This window comes from Phyllobates terribilis, unplaced genomic scaffold (assembly GCF_046119375.1).
Source record: "Phyllobates terribilis strain yellow unplaced genomic scaffold, ASM4611937v1 Scaffold_3__8_contigs__length_932513732, whole genome shotgun sequence".
Lineage (NCBI taxonomy): Eukaryota > Metazoa > Chordata > Amphibia > Anura > Dendrobatidae > Phyllobates > Phyllobates terribilis.
In genome coordinates, this window is record NW_027362763.1 from 117,582,902 (window position 1) to 117,606,607 (window position 23,706).

Sequence of the window (23,706 nt, forward strand, 5' to 3'; positions counted from 1 at the left end):
ATACAGAAGCCGTTGTAGCCAGTGGAAAGTTCTCTCTGTTCTGAAATGGGTATCACTCTCATGGACTTCCTTCTTCACTATGGGCTTCATTCCTTGTGAAATCATTAGCAGATTACAATGAGGCAATCTGGGCTACCGCCTAGGGCCAAAGGCACCGGGGGTCCTTTGGCCATATTGTCCTCATTATAATGGTTTTTTTCACCACTGTCGGCAGTGGACATCTCCGAAGAGGGAGCTTTCCTAAAGCTCAGCTGCCAGCAACTCACAATGGTTTGCTGGCATCTACAAGGCTATGTGTGTATGTGCTCTTAGGAATAACAGAAGCTTTGGTCCTCTCCTCCACTTTTGGCTGAGATTTAGAGGATTAATCGGAGACATAGAACCGCTGTTCTCCACTTTGGAATCCAACCCTTCAGATATATGGTATATGATGTATAGTATTGATATACCAAAAATATCAGTAATAATCAATTAAATTCTAAAAGACATTAATCAATTTAAAATTTGTATTTATTTAGTTTAATTAAATCTGGCATGGAAGGATGAAGACGTGTTCTTGGAGAAGCCTTCAACTTTAGCAGGTGTTTCTTTCTGGTCAGGAGGCCACGAGTAGATGGTTCAAATCCTTCCATACAGGTACAGCATTGATGGTGGACATGCTGTAGTTTCTTCAGGGCGCTAGATGTGGGGGTTTTCTGTCCTCGAGATGTCTAAGGTGCCCTGGTGACAGCAGGCAAAAATGCAGCTTCCTCTGACAGTGCGAGCAGCCCTGGATAATCCACGCCGGCAGAATGATATCATCCGGCGGAAGATGGAACCTATGAGAAAAGATGTAAAACTAATGTAAGTAATGGGACTCCATATTAGAGGGTACTACTGTGGTGTCACTGTGGGAGAACATTAGAGGAATCTCATCACACAGAGGGCAGGGATCATTGTCAGTCATCATACATGTGACAATCCCACCACTGACAGATAACATCTGCTCCACATGACTTCTTCTCACTGACATCATACAACAGGGAGATTATTGTCACACTTACCTCGCCTACTTTCCCCCTCTTCTACTTTCTCTGTTTTTTCTTGTCTTCTCAGTTTTAGAAAATATTTTCTTTTCTTCTGAACTGGAGATTCTAATCAAAAAGTCAGAAAAAAATATTAATTATAAACTTCTAAAATATTTTCTTTGTATCTATATAGAATTATGCAATTGATTAATATGCACCTGTAGCATTTCTGTGTGCCGCCATGTGGTGACTCCCTAAGGAAATATGTCCCCTTATTATCATGACATACTTGCAGCAAGCCACTGTGTTATCATATAATCAGTTAGATTAAACTTCAGTGTAACTTTCAAGAGCACCCATCACCAGATCAAAAGTTTCTGAGATTCACTCTTATCTTATGTCTGCTGCTCCCCTGAGTATTCTGATATTTGTTTTGCTAAAATCCACCCTATGGTTTTTTCCATGAGGGTGTGGCTCACAATTTTATATTGCAGAGCAACCTAAAGACACGCCCCAGAGGATCCTGTGAGCACCGCCCTCTTGGAAAAGACCATAAACATTAGCACTAAATAAGACCCATAACTCAAAAAACTGAATACTCAGGGGAGCAACGGGAATAAAGTAAGTAATTTTTGAAGCCTTCATGTGCTGATTCACATTATAATTTTGGATTATAGGCTATAGTTGGATGGCCTATAAACCTGTACATACCTGACAATGAGGACGAGGATGACTCGTTGTTTTTAGCAGTGAAACACTGATTGTCTCCATTAGTTTTGGAAGAGGAAGACTCTTTCTGCCTGTTTGGTAGAAGAAAGACCAGTAAATTAAAAGTAAAAACAATAGAAAAAATGAAGAACACCTGTTTGTGAGGCCAATTAGGACAACATAGAGGGGATACCCTGCCCACGGCCTCAACTAGTAATATTGGCCTGTCATGAGCTGGAAATGAATGGCTGGTCACAATGATCAGCTGTTATTGCAGTGTTATCACAAGCCAGACGCACAGAGATCAGCAATCATGGGGTGGTGGATGCTGGATTTAGATTTGTGTTACTCGTGTCTTGTATTTGGTTCTGAACATACATCAAAACTAAATCTCATAATAATAATAATCTACTCACATGTCTGAGTGTTTTTCACTGTTCTCTTGGGAACACTGTGGAGGTGACATAGGCTCTACATTGGTCATCATCCCGGTATTGGTGATATTTAGCTAAAACACACAGAGAAAAATAAATTGATTTATTTTTAAGCATTTTTGTAATTATAGGTTTTAGACATACTATTAGCCACATACTTACTTTACAAAACCTTTGATAAGATGATACAAAGTTTTTTATTTCTGGCCAGTCATTGTCCTCTCTTGTGTCCGCCTCATCTGAATTCATGTGTCTGCTACAACGAGCTACAAAGTACAAGTGTTATCAGAGATAATTAGTATAAGACCCGGTCAGACATTCACCCTGTTATCACTAATAATGATGAGAACTTATCTTCACATAAAATGAAAGACAAGACACACAGCAGTTTTCTGCAGATGACGTCTCATTTTACTTACTGATAAAGTAGCGGGTGTCCTCATCTGACTTTAGCTCAGGAACGAACAGGGGCTTCTGACTTAGAAGGTTGTCAAAGTCTAAGTGATGCAGAAATGGATGCATTTTGATCTCATTTGCTCCTCCTGGAAAAGGAAGACAAGAAAGAATGTGATAGAGTCATTTTTAGAGAAACTGCTCCATATCGGTACAGTTTATGTTAACCTGAACTGAAGATGTAACAGCAGACATGAAGGAAATGTACTGAAAGTCACAGCATGAAAAATGGGGAATGGATAAGTAGGTAGATTACTGAACCTCATGGACACAACCATTTGTCTGCTCACAGACGTGTAATAAGTCATAATACTATTATAATATTACCTGTCCCAAGTCTATCTGCTGGATCTTTTCTGAGCAGCTGAGTGATGATGTCCCGAGCATCAGGTGGAGTAGAGTATTTATGATATGTCAAAATTAATTTATCTGTTATATAGAAACAAATATTACAGGAAATGAAACGTTTTCATTTATTTTTATAAAAAATGTCCTTAATAAGGCTAGAAATTAAACCAGAAAACCAATGAAACCAAATAACAGTGACATCACAAGCATTCAGATTATTTTACTTACCCTCAAGGACACTGCGTAAAATATCTCTTTTTAAAGCCCCTTTAAATGGTGTACATCCATAAAGAAATTTATGTAGAGTGATCCCTACTGACCACCAATCAACGGGCCTTCCATAGCCTTTCCTTTGGATAATTTCTGGGGCCATGTAACTAGGGGTGCCAAAAGTCTGGAAACCAACAGAAGAATGAGATGATAATCAATAAATATAATTGCGTCAAATAACATCAGTGCAAACGTTTTATAGAGAAATTGTCAGAGAAAGAGAAAGAGATGAAATCTGTAAAGTACAAGACCTTGTAAGTAAAGCCTACCTCTTCATCAAGGAACTCGCTGGTGATGTCCTCAGATGAAGCCTTGTAGATATCTGAGCTTGGTCTCATGAGGCCGAGTTTTGAAACCCCAAAATCGGTGACCTTAATATGTCCTGTTGATGATATCAGGAGGCTGTGAAAGAAAGAAATGGTGTCAGACCCAAGTAATAACCCATAGACTGTATAAAAACTATAATTTTTTTTCCCCTTTATTATACTACTGGGGTCACTTACTTGCCAGGCTTCAGGTCTCTGTGCACCACACCATAACTGTGCAGGTATTCCACAGCAAGTACCGTTTCCGCAATGTACATACGGGCCAGGGGGACTGGTAAAGGACCCCTGCGCTTTATAAGACTGGCACAGTCTCCTCCTATCGGAGAAAGCAAATATGAGAGGTGAGGGTTTGTTTCAATGTAAATTACACATGATGAGGGTGAATATGAAATAAGTGGAAATATTGGGACAAGATGGCCTATATAGAGATATACTGTGTAATGTAGAGCGTATACTGTATACTATATGTTGCCATCCATGTGGGCACATTATGGTCATATATAGGTGCTAGGACTAAACAGACGTGGGCTGGATATAGATACAATGGATGTGTCCTACCTGGTACATACTCCATGACCATACACAGATGAAGTTTAGTAGGGAAAGAGCAGAACATGGAGGCCACAAAGGGACAATCAGCGAATGCTGAGATGTCCCTCTCCAGAAAGGCCAATTCAAGTCTCTTTGGCTTTTTCAGGTTCTCCTTGTCCATTGTCTTCATAGCACAAATCTGGTTTGTGTCTTTATGGCGCACTAAGTGGACGGCCCTGGAGAGGAAGAAAATCCATGATTTATTCCAAATTCTTATTAACAGTCCATCTATAGACCTCATCAAATGATCTCCTGTACTAATGGTTAATACTAGATGTGAGGCCATCACTATAAATCCATGTCTAGAAATGCATAAAATAATACTCCATAAATGATTATCAATGGAGGGTCCACATCCACGTCACATCCTAACTGACCTGACAGATAGATGTGGACAGTGATGTGGTCTCCTAATTTCTCTATGGGAATATTACATGGGCAGGACACCGAGGCATCATCATAAGGAGCCCTGGGAAATAAACATTATACCAAAGTAAAGCTCACCCAAAGGCTCCACTGCTGATCAGTTTGATCTGTTTATAGTCGCTCTTACAAGGATTTCTCTCAGGGTTCAATGATCCGATCAAGGCCTAAAAAGGAATAAGAAATGACATTAAGACAGAAAATGCAGGAGAATAAAAGCTCAAGATGCAGGAACGTCTCCCTTCTATATTATGTCCCCACTGATTACACTGTAGAGAACGTAATACAAGCCGGACCCACCACAGACCCCATTATATTATAAAGGGAAATCCCCCATACACATAAATCAATACTGCAGGGAAGGATAAGGGACATCACACAGAGGGGGCAGGAAGAATAACGCCATTATCACACATAATATGTCTGATCTACATGACGAACAGTGATATCCCATTGTCATATGGGATATAATATGGGATGTATAATTCACACCCGTCATCTAATGATATACAGACGTCCCTCTGATACTTACACTGGCAGATTCCTGGATGATTTCTGGTGTTTCACATATTCCACCATCAGTATTTGCCGGCACAGTTATTCCTAAAATAATGAAGAAACGTTATTTATTAAATGTCTATATCAGCACTTAATAACCAAAAGAAAAGGAAGTAAAAAAGTCAAATATCAAAAAACATAACAAATTGTATTGATTAATCAGAACAATTCATGATAAAAAAAATAATAAGAGAATGTCAGACACAGAGAACGCTCTCTCTTTCAAACCAAGAACAACTGATCAAAATCACTTCAAAACCTATTCATAATGGTATTCATACAAGTTTGTGTCTGTTTAGAATGTAGAAGATATAGGAACAATCTGTAGTCCTCAAAATTAATAAGACAAATAAAAAAGAGAAACCTGCACAGTCTGGGAGGGTGGGAAGCAAGACCCCGACATGTGTTTCGCATAGGCTTCTTCCAAGGGGTATTGAAGAAGTTTTGCGTAGGCTTCTTCCAGCGGGTGTGTAAGAAGCCTACATGAAACGCGCATCAGGGGCTCACTCCCCACCCTCCCAGACCATGCAGGTTTCTCCTATTTATTTGTTTATTTATTTATACAGAGGATGAAGAATAAATCAACATATTCTTTGCCGTTCTCAATAACGAAATATTTGAATGTAAAATATTAGATGATCGTCTTACCTTCTATCAGATCGGAGTTTGGCCCTGGCTGACTATTATCTGGGTCAGCAACATTTAGGTTTTGCCCCTCTGCGGAGTCGCCTTTTGATGTTTCCTGATGGATATAAGATATACAATTAATATAACATTTCTCAAACACTAGATTACCATATATATAAAGCAGGAAGGATTAAACCTGGATTTACTTGACAAGTTCAGTATTGGACGGACAATTCACGGCCACTCTATCAAGTAAATTTACATTAATATTTAAGCGACTTGTATCTACAACTGTTCTCTAATAACTTCTATCAGAACTGCAGCATTTACAAGGAGGAAGATTGTGATGATCGAGTGAGACAGAGATAGAAATACAAGCTCCGCACCGCTGAGTACAGACTGTCACCACGGAGGATGGAGCCACAGAGACAGGCTGCCATAAAATATCCTGTGTCTGCCTGGAGCGGAGAGAGGAAGGCCTCTACCATCATAAATCTGACCTTCTGCTATATGACTGGTAATCTGGAGAAGATCAGACAACAAGGACATGAGATGTAGAAGATGACAGATCCTTACCAGGCTCTCCAGTGAGTAGGCCGGATACTCCAGTACAAGCAGGACATTTTGGGCCAGCTGTTTGAAAAAGGCCAATTCTCCACTTTGGGATTTTTCTTCAGCCTATAAAGATGAAAATAAACAAGAAATGAAAATAATCAATAAAATTCATGAACATATATGGTATTGCCACGTTTGTTAAAGTCTGATCTGTTAAGATAGGTGTTTATTAATTGTGTTAATTAATTCCCTAACATCGAGAAAAAAAATCAAAACGCTAGATTTACAGGTTTTTTTGCTCACCTCACTTCACTAAAAAAATGTAATAATAAGTAATTAAAGCACCGTATGTACACAAAAATGATATCAATAAAAACCTGAGTTCACTGCGCAAAAAAAGGCTTTACTTAGTTATATCAACAGAAAAATTACAATGTTATGGGTCTCTGAATATAGTGACACAAAGAACCATTTCATCTCAATTGGATTTATTTTCACCTTGTTTCAATACAATGTATGGTAAATAGGATGGAGCCATTGAAAGTTGCAATTCATCCCAAAAAAACAAGCCCTCACATGTCTATGCCAATGGAGAAATAACAAAGTTATGGCTCTTGAAAGAAAGTGAGGAAAAAATGAGAGCAGAAAAATGAAAAATTCTGTGGTCCATAAAGGGTTAACCAATCCTATTCCCTCCTCCCCCCGCATCCAGGACCTTCCCACCCCTAATTCAACTAACCCTTTAGATCCCACCCTCTCCTTTGTCATGTAGCCTGATTGCCCTGTTTTGACTCCAGGCTATTCTTATCTGGGTATTTGGCACAGGTTAAACTTAAACTTGTATTCCATTATTATTTTCCATTATTATTATATATAATTTGTGCAGATTGTCTGCTACTTACCTGGTGTACTAATGTCCAGATGTTCTGCTGTAAATGCTCAAGATATTCTGAGCTTATACAACCTTGGTGGTATTTGGTCAGGCAATCTCTCACAAGCTCCATAACCAGCCGGTAAGTGAAGCTGAGGACGCCATCGGGTAGTGGTAGCACAAAGTCAGGGTCATAGGTGGTAAGAATCCCCTGGAGTAGTGCTAACACCTGAAGTCTGTCTGGAGGAATTCCAGACATTTCAAGTAATCCAAGCGCGGTTAGTATATGACTAGCTATATGGCTTATCACACCAACAGCAATGACACCGGAATGTCAAAGTGACAACAGGAGTGTAAACACTTGTAGAAGTAGTGATGGTTAATTGTGATGTCATAATGGAATCTTGTGTTCTAATCTTAAAGGGGCATCTTACCTTATAAGGAAGTTGCCTTGCAACCCTTAAGTAGGGAAAAATATAGGCTCAGCATCAGTATCTGTTATACACAATAAAAATTATAGCGTTTTGTATCAATAAGAAATTCCGATCCCAGCGCTAACAGAAATATCTTTCTGTGGGAACAGGGCATGTGGGGCTGGGGCTGCATCCAACCCTGGCATATGAAGCACGCTGGCCCATGTTGCTCTGCCACAACCACTTCCAAAGATGGGGGTCTTTATTACAAATATGACCCTGCCTACCAATGGAGAAAATCAAAATTTACTACTCCCAATAATTCCAGTTTTTAAAGTTGGCAAAATAGGTCTCTTTATAATATTAATAGTAACCTCTTGACCCTCCTTATAATAATAATAGCGCCCATCTGGTTCTCCTGATAATATTAAAGGGAATCTGACAGTGGCATCAACCCTCATAAGCCATCTATATGGGCATTTAGGTCATAGAACGTTGAAGAAACCGATACCTTGATATCTGCCATCTGATGTCTTATTCCACAGAAATCCACATTTTCTTTTATATGTAAATGAGCTGTTAAGATCTATGGGCCGGACATAGATCTCCCTGAGAATCTGCATCCAGAGATTATTTTCAATGGAACAGGTAGTTATCAGTGGGAGACATGTACATCAGGAGAGTAGACGGTCAGTCATTACATGTGTCACACTGGAAATGACTCTTTTCATTTATAATAAGCCCTGGATGCAGATTCTCAGGGAGATCTATGTCCGGCCCATAGATCTTAACAGCTCATTTACATATTAAGAAAAAAAGTCAATTTCTCTGGATTAAGACATTCATCAAATAGTGGCTATCAAGGCATCACTCTATTCAACTTTCTCTGACCTGCATCTTTATGTAGACGGCTTATGAGGGTTGATCTTACTGACAGTTTCCCTTTAATAGTGTGGCTCGGACCTCCTTATAATAATAGTGCCCCTTATGGGCCTCCTTATAATAATGATAATAATGGTGACTACCTGTTCTTTTTTATTAAATTAAAAATAATAATGCTCCGTCAGGCCTCTTTATAATAGTAATATTAATGATAAAAATATTAGATGACCCCACACGGTTTAGGGAAAGTGTCACTGAATGCAGAAGCCGGGTCTAAGCTCCTAATAAACACTACCCACCTCCTGCCCTGCTGTGTTATTACAGGCTTTATTCCCCTTCAAGCCTAAGCAGCAGAATGCCGGTATCTCCTCTTACTGCTCCATTTCACCTGCTGTCAGTAATGCAAAGTACCTGGGCCCTGTTTTAAAGCCTCTTGCTAACCCCCTCCCACCATGTATCTAGTGGTAGACCCCATATTAATATAAGCCCCCTACATACCTTGAGCTGCCACTCTCCAGCTGTCTTTTCTGGAGCTGATCCCAGCAGGTATGGCTGACAAGAGGCTGCAGCTGGAGGCCTTGTGCTTCAAGCAGCATTGTGGGGAGGAAGGATAGCTGTCCTGACTTCTGGCAAGGCTTGCAAGTCTCCTTCACGGCTGGACTGGGCATCTGGCAATTCTGTCAAATTCTGGCTTGGCCGGTCTGGCAGTGGGCTGCATCGATCCGCAACACTATTAACTGTTAACAATTATAGTGAAGCAGAGAGCCATCAGCTCCCTGCTCTGCCACTTAACTAAGGCAAGCCACAGATTGCTTCCGGCCACAGGCAGGGACTGCAAGGGATCGGTACCACGTAATGGACGTCAGGCAATGAGATGACATCAGAGACTGTAGTGAGGAGGAGCACATCACCACTCGGCATGGGAGTGTCGTGAGGAAAATATGAGTTTATTTCTATTTTTTTGCAGTCACTGCAGGGTACGAATATTATTACAAGATAAGATACCTAGGGGGGCACTAATGTCTCATAAAGAGGCCAAGGAGGGTGACATTGTTATTACAGGTTGTCCCATGGGGCTCTTTTATTATCACTATGGAGGAGGCCTAGAGGGGCTCTGTTATTATTATAAGGAAGCCCGGGGATATTAATATTATTGTAAGAAATCCCGGGGCGCTATAAATATTATAAGGAAGCCCAGGGTCCATTATTATTATTATTATTATTATTATTTTAAGCAGGCCCAGGGGGTCTCTATTATTATTGGGGCAATATTATTGTAAGAAGCCCTGAGTGCACCATTATTATTAGGTACAGATGGGGGCATTATTACTCTGTAGTGGCACAGAGGGGACACTGTTACTGTGTGGGATACAAAAGCAGGAAGCTCTTTCTATGCAGGGTACAGAGGGGGCATTATTACTACGACAGGGGTGGGCAATTAATTTTCCAGAGAGGAAACAAGAGCGACTGTGACTGTTGTGGAGGGTCAAACCAATAGGCTGAATTTAATTCTGCTCATCATTAATATTACCAAAAATAATTACAATTATTATTTTATAATAATAGTATCACTTAATATTAAGAAGAATTAAGTATGCTGACATCCCCCTATATACCGTACGAGCCCGCAAACAGCCTCCAATATACAGTATGAGCCCCTACACAGCCCCTTACATACAGTATGAGCCCCCAAATAGCCCCTCTATATACAGTGAGCCCCCACATAGCCTCTCTGTATATAATATGAGCCCTCACATAGCCTCCTATATATAGTATGAGCCTTCACATATTTCCTATATACAGTATTTGCCCCATAAACAGTATTAGCCCCCCATAGCCCCTCTATATGCAGTGTGAACCTCACATGGCCTCCTATATACAGTATGAGCCCTCACAAAGTTTCATAGTTTTAAAGTTGAAGATAGACTTAACACCATCAAGTTCAACCTATAGTCTAAAATGTTGATCCAGAGGAAGGCAAAAAACCCATGGGGCAGAGATTAATAGCTCCATATTAGGGGAAAAATTCCTTTCCGATTCCATAAGACAATCAGACTAGCTCCCTGGATCAACGCCCCATCACAGAATCTAGTGCCCATATCATGTAATGTTATATTTCTGGAAATTGCAGTTGGAACCAGCTCAACACACCGGAGTAATTAAAAATTTGCAAACTCTTTATTGGAAATCCTTTAAAAATGAAATTGATAAAAAATTGGGCATCTTAGACAACAAAGAGGGGTGTAACAGGAATCAATCCATACGCGTTTCTAGCTACATGGCTCTTAAACACAGTGTTCAAGAGCCATGTAGCTCGAAATGTGTATGGATTGATTCCTGTTACACACACCACCCCTCTTTATTGCTTTGTTGTCTGAGATGCCCAATTTATTATCAATTTCATTCTTAAAGGATTTCCAATAAAGATTTTGTGAATTTTTAATTACTCCGGTGTGTTGATCTGGTTCCAACTCCAATTTCCTCAACTACCTCCAGCGCTGTGCAGCAGCGGGGACGCCGTGCTCCTCCCGGACTGGAACAGCATCTCAGGGGTGAGCTGAATTTTTTCTTATTTAATGTTATATTTCTCAAGAAAAGCATCCAGACTCTTCTTCAATTTTTGTAGTGAATCACTCATTACAAACATCATCTGGCAGAGAGTTCCACAGTCTCACTGCTCTTACAGTAAAGAATCCGCGTCTGTGGTAATGATTAAACCTTCTTTCCTCTAGACGTAGAGGATCCCCTTTTGTCCCCATCGCAGGCCTAAGTAAAAAAGCTCATTATACACATCTCTGTATTGTCCCCTCATATATTTGTACATTGCAGCAGGATCGCCCCTAAGCCTTCGTTTTTCCAAACCGAAAAACCCCAAGTTTGATAATCTGTCTTGGTATTGCAGTCCACCCATTCCCTTAATAACCTTGGTTGTTCTTCTCTGTACTCACTCTAGTTCAGTTATGTCCTTCTTATACACTGGAGACCAAAATTGTACAGAGTATTCTAAGTGGGGTAGCAATGGTGACTTGTATGGTGGCAAAACCAATGTTCTTGCCATGAGTGTCTATGCCTCTTTTAATGCATCCCATCATTTTCTTTGCCTTGACAGCAGCTGCCTGACACTGGTCACTAAAGTGAAGTTTGCCGTCCACCCATACACCCAAGTCTTACTCAGTGACTGTTTTACCCAGTGTTTTACGATTTAGTTCATAATTATTTATTTTATTTCCTCTGCTCAAGTGGAAAGTGGTGACTACCTGTTCTTTTTTATTAAATTAAAAATAATAATGCTCCCTCAGGCCTCTTTATAATAGTAATATTAATGATAAAAATATTAGATGACCCCACACGGTTTAGGGAAAGTGTCACTGAATGCAGAAGCCGGGTCTAAGCTCCTAATAAACACTACCCACCTCCTGCCCTGCTGTGTTATTACAGGCTTTATTCCCCTTCAAGCCTAAGCAGCAGAATGCCGGTATCTCCTCTTCCTGCTCCATTTCACCTGCTGTCAGTAATGCAAAGTACCTGGGCCCTGTTTTAAAGCCTCTTGTTAACCCCCTCCCACCATGTATCTATAGCATCGGCGTCTCTGCCCCCTGCTGGCGTAGCGTACATGTACATACCGTATCATACGTGTACGTTACGGTAAGCTCGGACCAATGAGAGGAAGCATCCGGCGCTCAATCAGAGGAAGTATCCGGCACCCAATCAGAGGGACAGCTGTAACATCACGTGCCAACGTTAGCTGCTGGTCTGAGATTGGCTGGCGGCTGCTTCCTGTGATTGGGCGGAGCTTACAGTAATGTACGGGACGCTACATGTAGGGTACAGCAGCGGAGAGAGACCGGCGGTCGGGCGGAATCCAGCGTGGAGCCACAGAGCACCGATGAGTGTGTGTGTTCTGGCGGGTCTGGCAGTGGCATGGGGTTATTTGGTGGTGGCAGCGTGTTTGGTGGATCCAGCGGCGACCCCAGGAGCGGCTCTGACAACGGCGGCGTCTCTGGCGGTGTGTCCGGCTGTGCTTGGAGCAGCGTTTGCAGTGGCGGGTGCAGCCAGGGTGTCCTGTGCCATCTTCGGACACTCATGTGCTTCCTGCCGGGCACGGCCGCGGTGCCTTATGGGATTCGTTCACTTCGCAAACTGCCAATTATGTAAGTACATAGCCTCCCATTGCTTAGTGTTCTTGATTGTCTTTGTGGGCACACTCTCCTCCGTAGTGTAAAAACAAGGCAGCAGCGCAAGTGCGAATGCTCGCTGGGTTATGTCATCATCTTTGCCAGTGATGGTGCATCGGAGACCAGAGCTGTGGAGTCAAAGTCGGAGTCGTGGAGCCTGAGTCGGTGCCAATTTTGGTGGAGTCGGTATAAAAAGGACTGACTCAGACTCCAAAAATATATAATAAATTGGGTACGGTAGTGCAATGCAATATTTGCAAATTATTATGTTCTACATATCTTGATTATTATAGCAATGATTAAAAGGCTTATGTTCACATGATGCTACAATAAATGTATCACCTAAACATCAGCAATGTACGAAGGAGTCAGAGTCATGGAGTCGGAGTCAGGGAAATTGAGGAGTCAGTGGTTTGGCTTACAGACTCCACAGCCCTGGAGACAGCCAGGCAAGTGTCGCTGCTGCAGTTGTGTGTGCCTTTCCCAGAATTTCGCGCAGTATCCTAGATGCCAAATTGCAGCATCTGTATCCAGGATCGTGCATCTACCTAATAATGCATGTTGCAGCAGCCTCCAAGATGCATTATCAGTAGGAATAGATATATTCAGATGCTGAATATGGACAAATATTTTCAATTAACACTACCCCACCACTATACTAGAGAAGCAAACAAAACCATCTCAAACTTTTATTTAAAACATTTTATTTACTGGAAAAAGTAATGAGGCAGAGGGCAAAAACATTTAATACAAAAAAAAATAAATTCATATATGTACTCTTTTAAAAACAAAGGAAAGAAATTCTGCATTAATGAGCCTTGTCATTTATTCATAACTCTGTCAATCTTGCACCAATGCCATCCAGACATGACATCCACATTTGGAAATCTCAATCCCCTTTTTTTGCCAAGAAACATCTAAAGGAGTTATTCAAGTCTCCAACGCTTGGTTACCTAAATAGAAAAAAATAAATAATATAATATATATTAGATGGTGGCCCGCTTCTAACGCATCGGGTATTCTAGAATATATATGTAGGCTGCTGGGGTGTATATAGAGGCTGCTGGAGTATATATAGAGGCGGCTGCTGCTGGGCTGTATATAGAGGCTGCTGGGGTGTATATAGCGGCTGCTGGGCTGTATATAGAGGCTGCTGCTGCTGGGGTGTACTGACCAGAAAATGTGACTGCCTCAGCCAATCACAGGCCATAGTTAACCGGATTTACCCAAAGTCCATTTTCCCTAATATGGGTAAATCCAGTTAATTTGTAGCATATAGCACAGTGGGTAACCGAAGTCCATTTTTCCCTAATCTGGTGAACAACTGCAGTATATGATACTACTTAACCGTTTTTACTCAAAATGAAGGGACTTTGTCGTTTTTTAGACCCTGGGTCACTGCCCCCCCGTGCTGGATCTGCCCCCGCAGTGTTCGCTTTCTACCCTCCATCCCACGTGCTGGCTCTTATGCAGCGGGTGAGAGCGGGCAGAGTAGGCGTGAGTGGGTAGAGCAGAGTGAGGGTAGTAGCAGAGAGCGGGACAGCGGGGGGACAGTGGGAGACAGGAGAACACAAAGGGAGACAGTAGAGCACAATGGGGTCAGTGGAACACAGCGGCGGAGAGCAGAGAAGGGGTCAGTGGAGCATAGCAAGCAAAGCAGGGTACAGCGGAGTACAGCAGGGGACATTAGAGCAGAGAAGGGGTCAGCGGAGCAGAGTGGGGGACAGCAAAACAGAGAAGGGTTCAGCAGAGCTCAGCGGGGGTTAGCAGAGAAGGGTCAGTGGAGCACAGCGGGGGACTGCAGAGCAGAGAAGGGGTAAGCAGAGCATAATGGGAGACAGCAGAGCACAGTGGGGGACAGCAGAGTAGAGAAGGGGTCAGTGAAGCACAGCGGGGAAAAAGCGGAGCAGAGAAGGGTCAGTGGAGCACAGCGGGGGACACCAGAGGAGGGGTTAGCAGACCACAGAGGGGGACAGCGGAGCAGAAAAGGGGTCAGCGGAGCATAGCTGGGGACAGCGCAGCACAGTGGGGGATAGCGAAGCAGAGAAGGGTCAGTGGAGCACAGTAGGAACAGAGAAGGTCAGTAGAGCAGAGAAGGGGTGTGTGTGTGTGTGTATATACACATGCGGTGTGTGTATATGTGTTCCCTCGCCCGACATCGCCGCAGCGCTGCCTGCACCCACCTCCGTGTAGCCACAGCCTCTAGGAAAGACCGCGGCTTGCGGCCTGTGCACGGAGGTGGCTGCAGGCAGCGCAGTGGCGATGTCGGGCGAAGGGGAATGGGGGAAGGGTCCCAGCGACGGCGGGTCCAGGCGGCGGGTGGGTTCCACTTCCGGTGAGCGTGGTTCAATTCTCGCGGCAACTCGCGGCTGGACTGCGCCTGTCCCTGATTGGTTCTGGCCGGCCGGGATTGGTTCAGCGACGCGGGATTTCGGTTACGGAAGTGGAACCACAAGGCAATTATATAGTGAACACACATTTCACATACAGTGACAGAACTACCCAACTCTGAGACCTTATTTTTCCCACACAGCCTGTCCTTGGGTGGCTCCGTCTGAGATAAGGTGTTATATTCAGCTAGGATGCATTTTAAAAAGATTTCTCTCTCCAGTCAGGGTGATGAAGGACTGTATCCCTTATCTGCATTATACACCACAGGGAACTCTGGTTTTACAGATTTCTGCTGCCTTCACCATAGCCCATAGGAGACATAATATATTACCTTATTGTATGATTAGACACTAACATGTCCCTGTGGACATTACAGCTGTGTTAAATAAACAAACAAAAAAATGAGATAAGGCGACACTCTCACCCTTCCTGGGGATGGATGGCACAGTGAGCACCATTTATGGCCTCCCTCCAGGCAGGAGCAGAACCTGCAGGGGGGGCGAGTATAGGAGCAGTGAAAAAAGAAAAAAAACATCACATGGACTGTGAATGCCAGTTTGAAAAAAGAAATATGAAGCATTTCCCACCTTTGGTCCCTAGAGGGAGGGCTTACAATGTTTCTAGTTTGAAAGAAAAAAAATGTGATGCTTCTCCCCTTTTGGTCTTTAGAGGGGGGCTTGCAATGTTAAAAATTTATAGCACACCCCCTGTAACTGATGAACTATAAATTCAGTGGCCTGAACACAGAGCATTGTCAGAAGGTTCCAGTAAATCCAGGTAACTGCTAGCATAGTGCACAGCAAGGCAATCTGATAAACCACTATCCACTAGAGAATGAAATCCACCCAATGTACAGAGTCACTGCTGCCCCAAGAAAGATTGAAGAAAACAACCAGCGTGTATTTGTTGTTTTAGGAAATAGGCTGTGAGACTTTTTTTTTTTTTTACAGGCTAGGTTTTATTTTTACATGGTGTTTTTTAATACAGATCCCATGGTGTTGTGGATCCGCCGGCTGCTGGGCGTAAGTATGTACCTTACCTACCAGTGTCTTACATCTGCCAATATGTATAACATTTTTTATTCACTTCTGGGTGTCTATGGGTAAATTACCTTACTTGATGCAATACGCAGTCACACTGTGACAGTGATACCACATGGAACGGTGTGAAGTCTACCATTTTGTCATGTCTGCAGCTTTTTGAGCGCTTTATGAATGTGTAAGGCCGTATTCCCTTTGACAGTAGTTGCACGGTGCATCACCAGTCTTATACTGCTTTTTTTAGAACATATACCACGAGGACATACCTGACCTGCCCAGTTTGCTCTAAAGTATCAGAGCGACTGGACAAACATCTACACGGAGTGTGCATGACCCAGAATTCTGCCGAGGAGAGGAAAGCCGCTACTGCTGATGCAAGGGCCAGAGTTAGAAAATCACATCCAAAGGGACAAGCATAGACGAGGAGGACATTATGTCTCTTCAAACATTGGCCAACGTAATCCCTTTCCTTGAGGATAGAGGGTTCCTCATAGTCCGGAAGCCAACTGCGGCCAGGTAGGCTCCACTTTTTCCTATCAATCTTTTGGCTATATCACATGACTTTGTATGTTTAATATATTAGTGTTGAATGATCTGATCGGCCCAACTTCAGGATGGATCAGGCGCTTTTTTGGCTGACTGGGTTTAAGGTTAGGGCCGATCACCGATTGTCGGTCAGATTGGGTCGATGCTTTTGACCCCATCTAACCCAGGATGGCTCATCACCATTTGATATGCATGTCTGTTAATCAGGTGGCTTTTTATAAATTTACAGTACTGTCCAATGTGAGGAGCAGACTGCAGGTGCCAGCAGCACTGCCCCTGCGGTGGAATATGAAGTGGTCGAGGAGAGCGAGATGTCCAAGAGTGTGTAAGTGTCTGCCAGTCAGCCAGTCTGTGTCAGTCAGTCTGTCTGTCTGTCTAACTCACACATAATGCTTTCTTTCCTCGCAGTGCCAGTGCCGTGCATCCCTTTGCTCAGTCAACTCAAGAATCTCCTTCAAGAGAAGAAGAAGACTACCAGAGATCGCCTGTACAGTGAGTTTATTGCTTAGTCTTTTCATTAGGATACACCCAGCATTCAGTTATCCGGTGAACCACTGCACCATATGCTACTACTTAACCGGAATTACTCAAAATGAAGGGACTTTGTCGTTTTTTAGACCCAGGGTCACTCCCACTGTCAGAGGTGCGGGCATTCAGGTGTCTGATGCCCGTCCCAGCTGGCCAGGGGAGATACCACCACCAGCAGCTGCGTCCCAGCTGGCCAGGGGGGACACCACCACCAGCAGCCGCGTCCCAGCTGGCCGGGGGGGAAACCACCACCAGCAGCCGCGTCCCAGTTGGCCATGGGGGGACACCACCACCAGCAGCCGCGTCCCAGCTGGCCAGGGGGGGGGGGGGGGGACACCACCACCAGCAGCCGAGTCCCAGCTGGCCAGTGGGGGACACCACCACCAGCAGCCACGTCCCAGCTGGCCAGGGGGGGACACCACCACCAGCAGCCGCGTCCCAGCTGGCCAGGGGGGGACACCACCACCAGCAGCCGCGTCCCAGCTGGCCAGGGGGGGACACCACCACCAGCAGCCGCGTCCCAGCTGGCCAGGGGGGGGGGGGAAACCACCACCAGCAGACGCGTCCCAGCTGGCCAGGGGGGGAAACCACCACCAGCAGCCGCGTCCCAGCTGGCCAGGGGGGGAAACCACCACCAGCAGCCGCATCCCAGCTGGCCAGGGGGGGAAACCACCACCAGCAGCCGCGTCCCAGCTGGCCAGGGGGGGAAACCACCACCAGCAGCCGCGTCCCAGCTGGCCAGGGGGGGACACCACCACCAGCAGCCGCATCCCAGCTGGCCAGGGGGGGAAACCACCACCAGCAGCCGCATCCCAGCTGGCCAGGGGGGGGAAACCACCACCAGCAGCCGCGTCCCAGCTGGCCAGGGGGGGACACCACCACCAGCAGCCGCGTCCCAGCTGGCAAGGGAGGGACACCACCACCAGCAGCCGCGTCCCAGCTGGCCAGGGGGGAGACGGCGTTTGCTGGCTCACGCCATACACACATATACATATATACTCAAACCAAGGAAGAAGAGGATAGCCGGGTTGCGTTATCATGGAGGCTGGAGAGCCGCGTCTCCACAATGCTTCATTATCTAACTGAAGAAAAAAAAAAAAGGGAAATTAATTTGCAATAATATAAATAAATATATAATATATTATGATACAATATATAATATATATATAAGACCACCAGCAGCCGCGTCCCAGCTGGCCAGGGGGGACACCACCACCAGCAGCCGCATCCCAGCTGGCCAGTGGGGGGGGGGGGGGACACCACCACCAGCAGCCGCGTCCCAGCTGGCCAGGGGGGACACCACCACCAGCAGCCGCGTCCCAGCTGGCCAGGGGGGGGGGGGGACACCACCACCAGCAGCCGCGTCCCAGCTGGCCAGTTGGGACATACACATAAAGAAACACACATACACAGGGAGTAAGGCACACAGGAGGAAGACAGCACACAAGGGGGAAGAGCTCCTATCGGAACGTCACCCCCCTCCCGATGCGATAGCATCGGGCTTCCAACTAGTATAATATATATATATATATATATGACGCGCCCCTGGGCCTGTGTCGCGCTGCGTTGCGCACGCGGGAGCTTACCCGGAGCCGGATCTCTTGAGGGTTGTAGTCTCGTGGCGGTGACCCGGTCCGTGCCCAGGGAGTCAAACTGAGCGGCGATGTAACAGCGGTAGATGTAGGACGACTACGCCACCCGTTGAATGCAGCTATGGAGCTGCCGCTGCAGGACAGTCCGCTGAGGCCGGTGGATGGATGGTGCAGCGTAGATGGTATAACCCCCAACGGGAGGGGTATGGCCTCAGGGCAGCAGATGTGGATGATGGGGGTAGCAGGAACCACTCAGAGACGGTGCGGTGTAATTCAGGGTCTTTACTGGTAACAACTATAGACCCTCCCGGAGTACTTGCTAGTGAACGGGGCCTGGTCAGTCCTTGAGCAGATGGGATCTCCCCTGGCCAGGCGGAGTTGTAGGCCTCCCAAACTGACTGTACTCTTCTGGCTACCTTGCTAGAAGCGGATATAAGTAGCCCACGTCCCTGAGTGTACCGTGTGGTGCTCACCCGTATGGCCGGTGACTCGGGGCCTTCTAATGGCTTCCGCTCCACGATGGCGGTGCTGGTCCCACGCGTGTGACCGTGCCTTCGGGTTTCTGGGCCTGAGGACCTGAAATCCCCTGCCGGTCGGCTTCTGCTGCTGGGTAAGAGTTAGTCCCCACAGCCTCGGACGCCGGGTCCGGTAAGAAAGCTTCTCAGTCAGGGCGAGCTCTGCAGCTGCCAGCCCCTGACTCGTAGTAGTATTGCTTCTGCTGTTTCTTGTCTCTACTCTCCTTGACTGACTAACCCTGCCTCAGCCCAGGGTTTATACAGGGGAAGTTCTTCCCCTCCCAAGACTGGGCAGGAGGTGTGGCATGCACAGGATCCCTGACCAAAGGACCTCCCACCTGCTCTCAGACATAACATTACATTACTGTGGAAAACCAGACCCCTGGGGTGCCACATTCCCCCCTAGTGAAATTTAGTACTCCGGGACTAAACATATTTTAGAAAAAACATAACAAGATATAACAACAATAATAGTACAATAAGAAGAAACACATAAAGGTGGTCACGGCATGTCCGTAACCGGGTGTAGTCTTTGAAGAAAGCAAGGTGTCCATTTCACCAAAACAGGGAGACGTAACCAGGTAGGGGTCTGTCCTACCCAGAGTCCTTAACAGTCTCTAGTCCATCCTGGGTTACGCTCCAACTATGTACAAGGATTCCCGGTAAATCCACCAAGGATTCCTAAAAATAACTGGAAACACAAAATTATACACAAGCAACAATACACAGATAAATATAAATAAAACAATTTATACACTTCAAATCCTCCAGCGTGCGGGTAACTGGCCTCTAGTGGCCCTAGTGGACCTACAGAGCTGACTGTCTGGCCCTGAACTACAGGGTGTAGGAGCTGTCAAGGGTAAACTGGGCAGCTGTCTACCGGCTCTTTGTCTCACTAGGGGTACGGCAGGCTCACTATAAGCAGAGGGTTGATCCTCCTGTTCTGCTTGTGTGGAGTCTTCTGCCTCCTGGACCGGCTGTTCTTCCAGCTCTACCTGTTGCTCCGTAGGTGCTTGGGATGCTGGTTGGAGGAAGGTGAGTACGGGTACCACAACTGCACCATTGACTTGAGTCCAAGACCGAGGGAAGTCCCCGAGCACAGTACTAACCAGATCTTCCCTTTCCTCTACGGGTCGATGGTCTTCTTGTTCCTCTTCAGGGTTCCTCAGTTGTTCGGGACACTTCTTCAGGTGGTCCCGGGATACAATGGCTGTGGTTTCCCCTCCGTTTTTACTGATGGTACAAACCTTCGGGTTCTCGTGGCTTGAGGGCAGTACGGTGTACGGGTCCTTCTCCCACTGGTCATCCAACTTGTGGAGCCGTCTCTTCCTCTTCAAGACCTGCTCTCCGGGTACCAGGGGAACAGCGGGAGCATACTGGTTGTAAGTTTTCTCTTGTCTTTCCCTAGCCTGACAGAGACTTCGCTCCACGCTCTCCTGTACTCTCCGGTACTGCTGCTGCCTCTCTGTGTCCCAGTCTGTTTCTGGTGAAGTGTCCTCGGGTGTCAGGACTCCCATTTCCAGGTCAACAGGTAACTTACCAGGTCTTGCCCTCATTAGGTAAGCCGGGGTACAGTTGGTGGAACCTACCGGGATGTGGTTGTATAGGTCCACCAGATCGGGCAACTTCTCAGGCCACAGACTGCGTTCTTCCAGGGGCAACGTTTTTAGAAGATCCATTACCACCTGGTTCATTTTCTCACAAAGTCCATTAGTTTGCGGATGGTAGGGTGTCGTCCTTATCTTCCGGCAGCCATACAGATTGCAGAATTCCTGGAAGACCTCCGCTTCAAAGGCAGGTCCCTGGTCCGTCAGCACTTGGTCCGGGTACCCGTGTGGACGGCAAAAGTGCTGCTGGAAGGCTCTAGCTGCTGTTTGAGCCGTTAAGTCCTTGACGGGGACGACAACCAGAAACCGGGAGTAATGATCCACGATGGTTAACGCGTAGACGTAGCCACTTCTGCTTGGGGTCAGTTTTACATGATCCAAGGCTACCAGTTCCAACGGTTGCCGGGTGACGATGGACTGCAGGGGAGTCTTCTGGCTGGCACGGTCCTTCCTTCTCAGGTTGCACGGGCCACAGTCTCTGCACCACTTCTCGATGGTTCCCCTCATGCCTACCCAGTGGAACCGCTCGCGCAGCAGGAACTCCAGCTTCTTCCACCCGAAGTGTCCAGCTCCGTCGTGGTATGCCTCCATCACCATGGCTGCGTCTCTTCGTGGCACCACTACTTGCCAGAGTAATTCATGCGTCCGGGAGTTAACCATTCTGCGGCACAACTTCCCTTTGTAAAGGAACAGTCGACTCTTCTCTGCCCATAGTTGTTTGGCTTCCTCCGGAGCGTCTGGTTCAAGGCGAGCCTCCGGCCGAGTCAGCATCTCCTTCACCAGTCGGACGGCAGGGTCGCTGTCTTGCGTTTCCGCCCAGTTGTAGTGGGGTAAGGGGTTCAACGTAGCAGCCTGCTTACTCCTTACCCGGTGGGAATACTGGATAGTCCCATGACGGTGGAATGCAGGGAGTTCAACTTCTTCCAGTCCCTCCGGATCTTCTACTCCGTCCGGCAGGTTGGGCATCCTGGACAGGGCGTCCGCGTTGGTATTGGAGCGTCCTGCCCGGTATTTGATTGTGAACTCGTAGTTGGACAGACGGGCCATCCACCTCTGCTCCAGGGCACCGAGTCTTGCCGTGTCCAGGTGTGTCAACGGGTTGTTATCCGTGTACACGGTGAACCGGGAAGAAGCGAGGTAATGCTTAAAGCGCTCGGTGACTGCCCATACTACGGCCAGGAACTCTAACTTAAATGAGCTGTAATTCTCGGGGTTCCTTTCGGTGGGTCGCAGTTTTCGGCTGGCGTAGGCAATTACTCGTTCCTTCCCCTGCTGGATCTGGGACAGTACGGCTCCTAGCCCGATGTTACTGGCGTCGGTGTAGAGGATAAAGGGCTGGCTATAATCCGGGTACGCCAGGATTTCGTCCCCCGTGAGGGCCATCTTCAGCTGGCGGAAGGACTCTTCTTCCAGCTCCTCCCATTTGAAGGGCGGCTTCTGGTTCTTGGCCTTCCGGGACTGGCCTATCAGGAGGTCCTGCATAGGTGCTGCCTTTTTGGTGAAACCGGGAATAAACCTTCGGTAGTAGCCTACCAACCCGAGGAACTGCCGCACTTCTTTTACGCTGGAGGGGCTTGGCCATTCCTTAATTGCGGTGATCTTATCAGGGTCGGGAGCCACTCCGTCAGCGCTCACCACGTGTCCCAGGTACTGCACCTTTGGTTTCAGGAGGTGACACTTGGAGGGTTTCACCTTTAGGCCGTAACTTGCCAGAGCTTCGAACACTTCCGCCAGGTGTTTCAGGTGGTCCTCATACGTCTTGGAATATACGATGACGTCGTCCAGGTACAACAGGACCGTCTCGAAGTTTCTGTGGCCCAGACAACACTCCATTAGTCGTTGGAAGGTTCCCGGTGCGTTGCAGAGTCCGAATGGCATGCAGGTGAACTCGCTAAGTCCCATCGGGGTGGTGAATGCGGTCTTCTCCCGGTCCGCCTCTGCTACAGGAACCTGCCAGTACCCGCTAGTGAGATCCAAGGTAGAGAAGAAGTTAGCAGATCTTAAAGCAGCCAATGACTCCTCTATCCTTGGTAAGGGGTACGCATCCTTGTGTGTGATACGATTGATTTTCCGGTAATCTACACACATCCTCATGGTGTTGTCTTTCTTTCGGACTAAGACTAGTGGAGCTGCCCAGGGGCTACAGCTATCCCTGATCACCCCAGCCTCCTTCATGTCTCTAAGCATCCCCTTGGCGTGTTGGTAGTGGGCAGGGGGTACGGGTCGATACCTCTCTTTTATAGGAGGATGGTCTCCCGTGGGGATGTGGTGTTCTACCCCCTTGACTCGCCCGAAGTCTAACGGGTGTTTACTGAACACTCTCTCGTACTCCTGAACCACCCGATAGACTCCTTGTTTCTGGTGTGCGGGAGTGGAGTCAGTACCCAGATGTAGTTGCTGACACCAGTCCTCCATGTTTTTCTTAGAGCCGTTACCTTCCTCCGGGTGAGATGGAGGCAAGGGTTCCACAGATTGTATAGAATTTTGGTTAATGGTATATAATTTGGCTAGCGTGGCATACCGGGGCAGGTACACTTCCCTCTCCCCGATATTTATTATGCGAACGGGCACCCTCCCATGGCGTACATCAACCACCCCCCGTGCTGTCAAAATGGTGGGCCTACTGTCCGAGTAAACTGGTTCTACCATTGCCTGGTAATCTCTACCTCTCAGACCAATAGCTGCCCGGCACCAAATCATCATTTCACTTTTTGGGGGCATGGCAATAGGAAAAGGGTCACACATTCTTACGCTACCAATCTCACCGCCGGAGAGTTCCACCTGTTGCCGTCGCATCAGTGCCCGGATCTCTTTCTGGAGCACCCGCTGCTCGCCGGAGCTGGCGT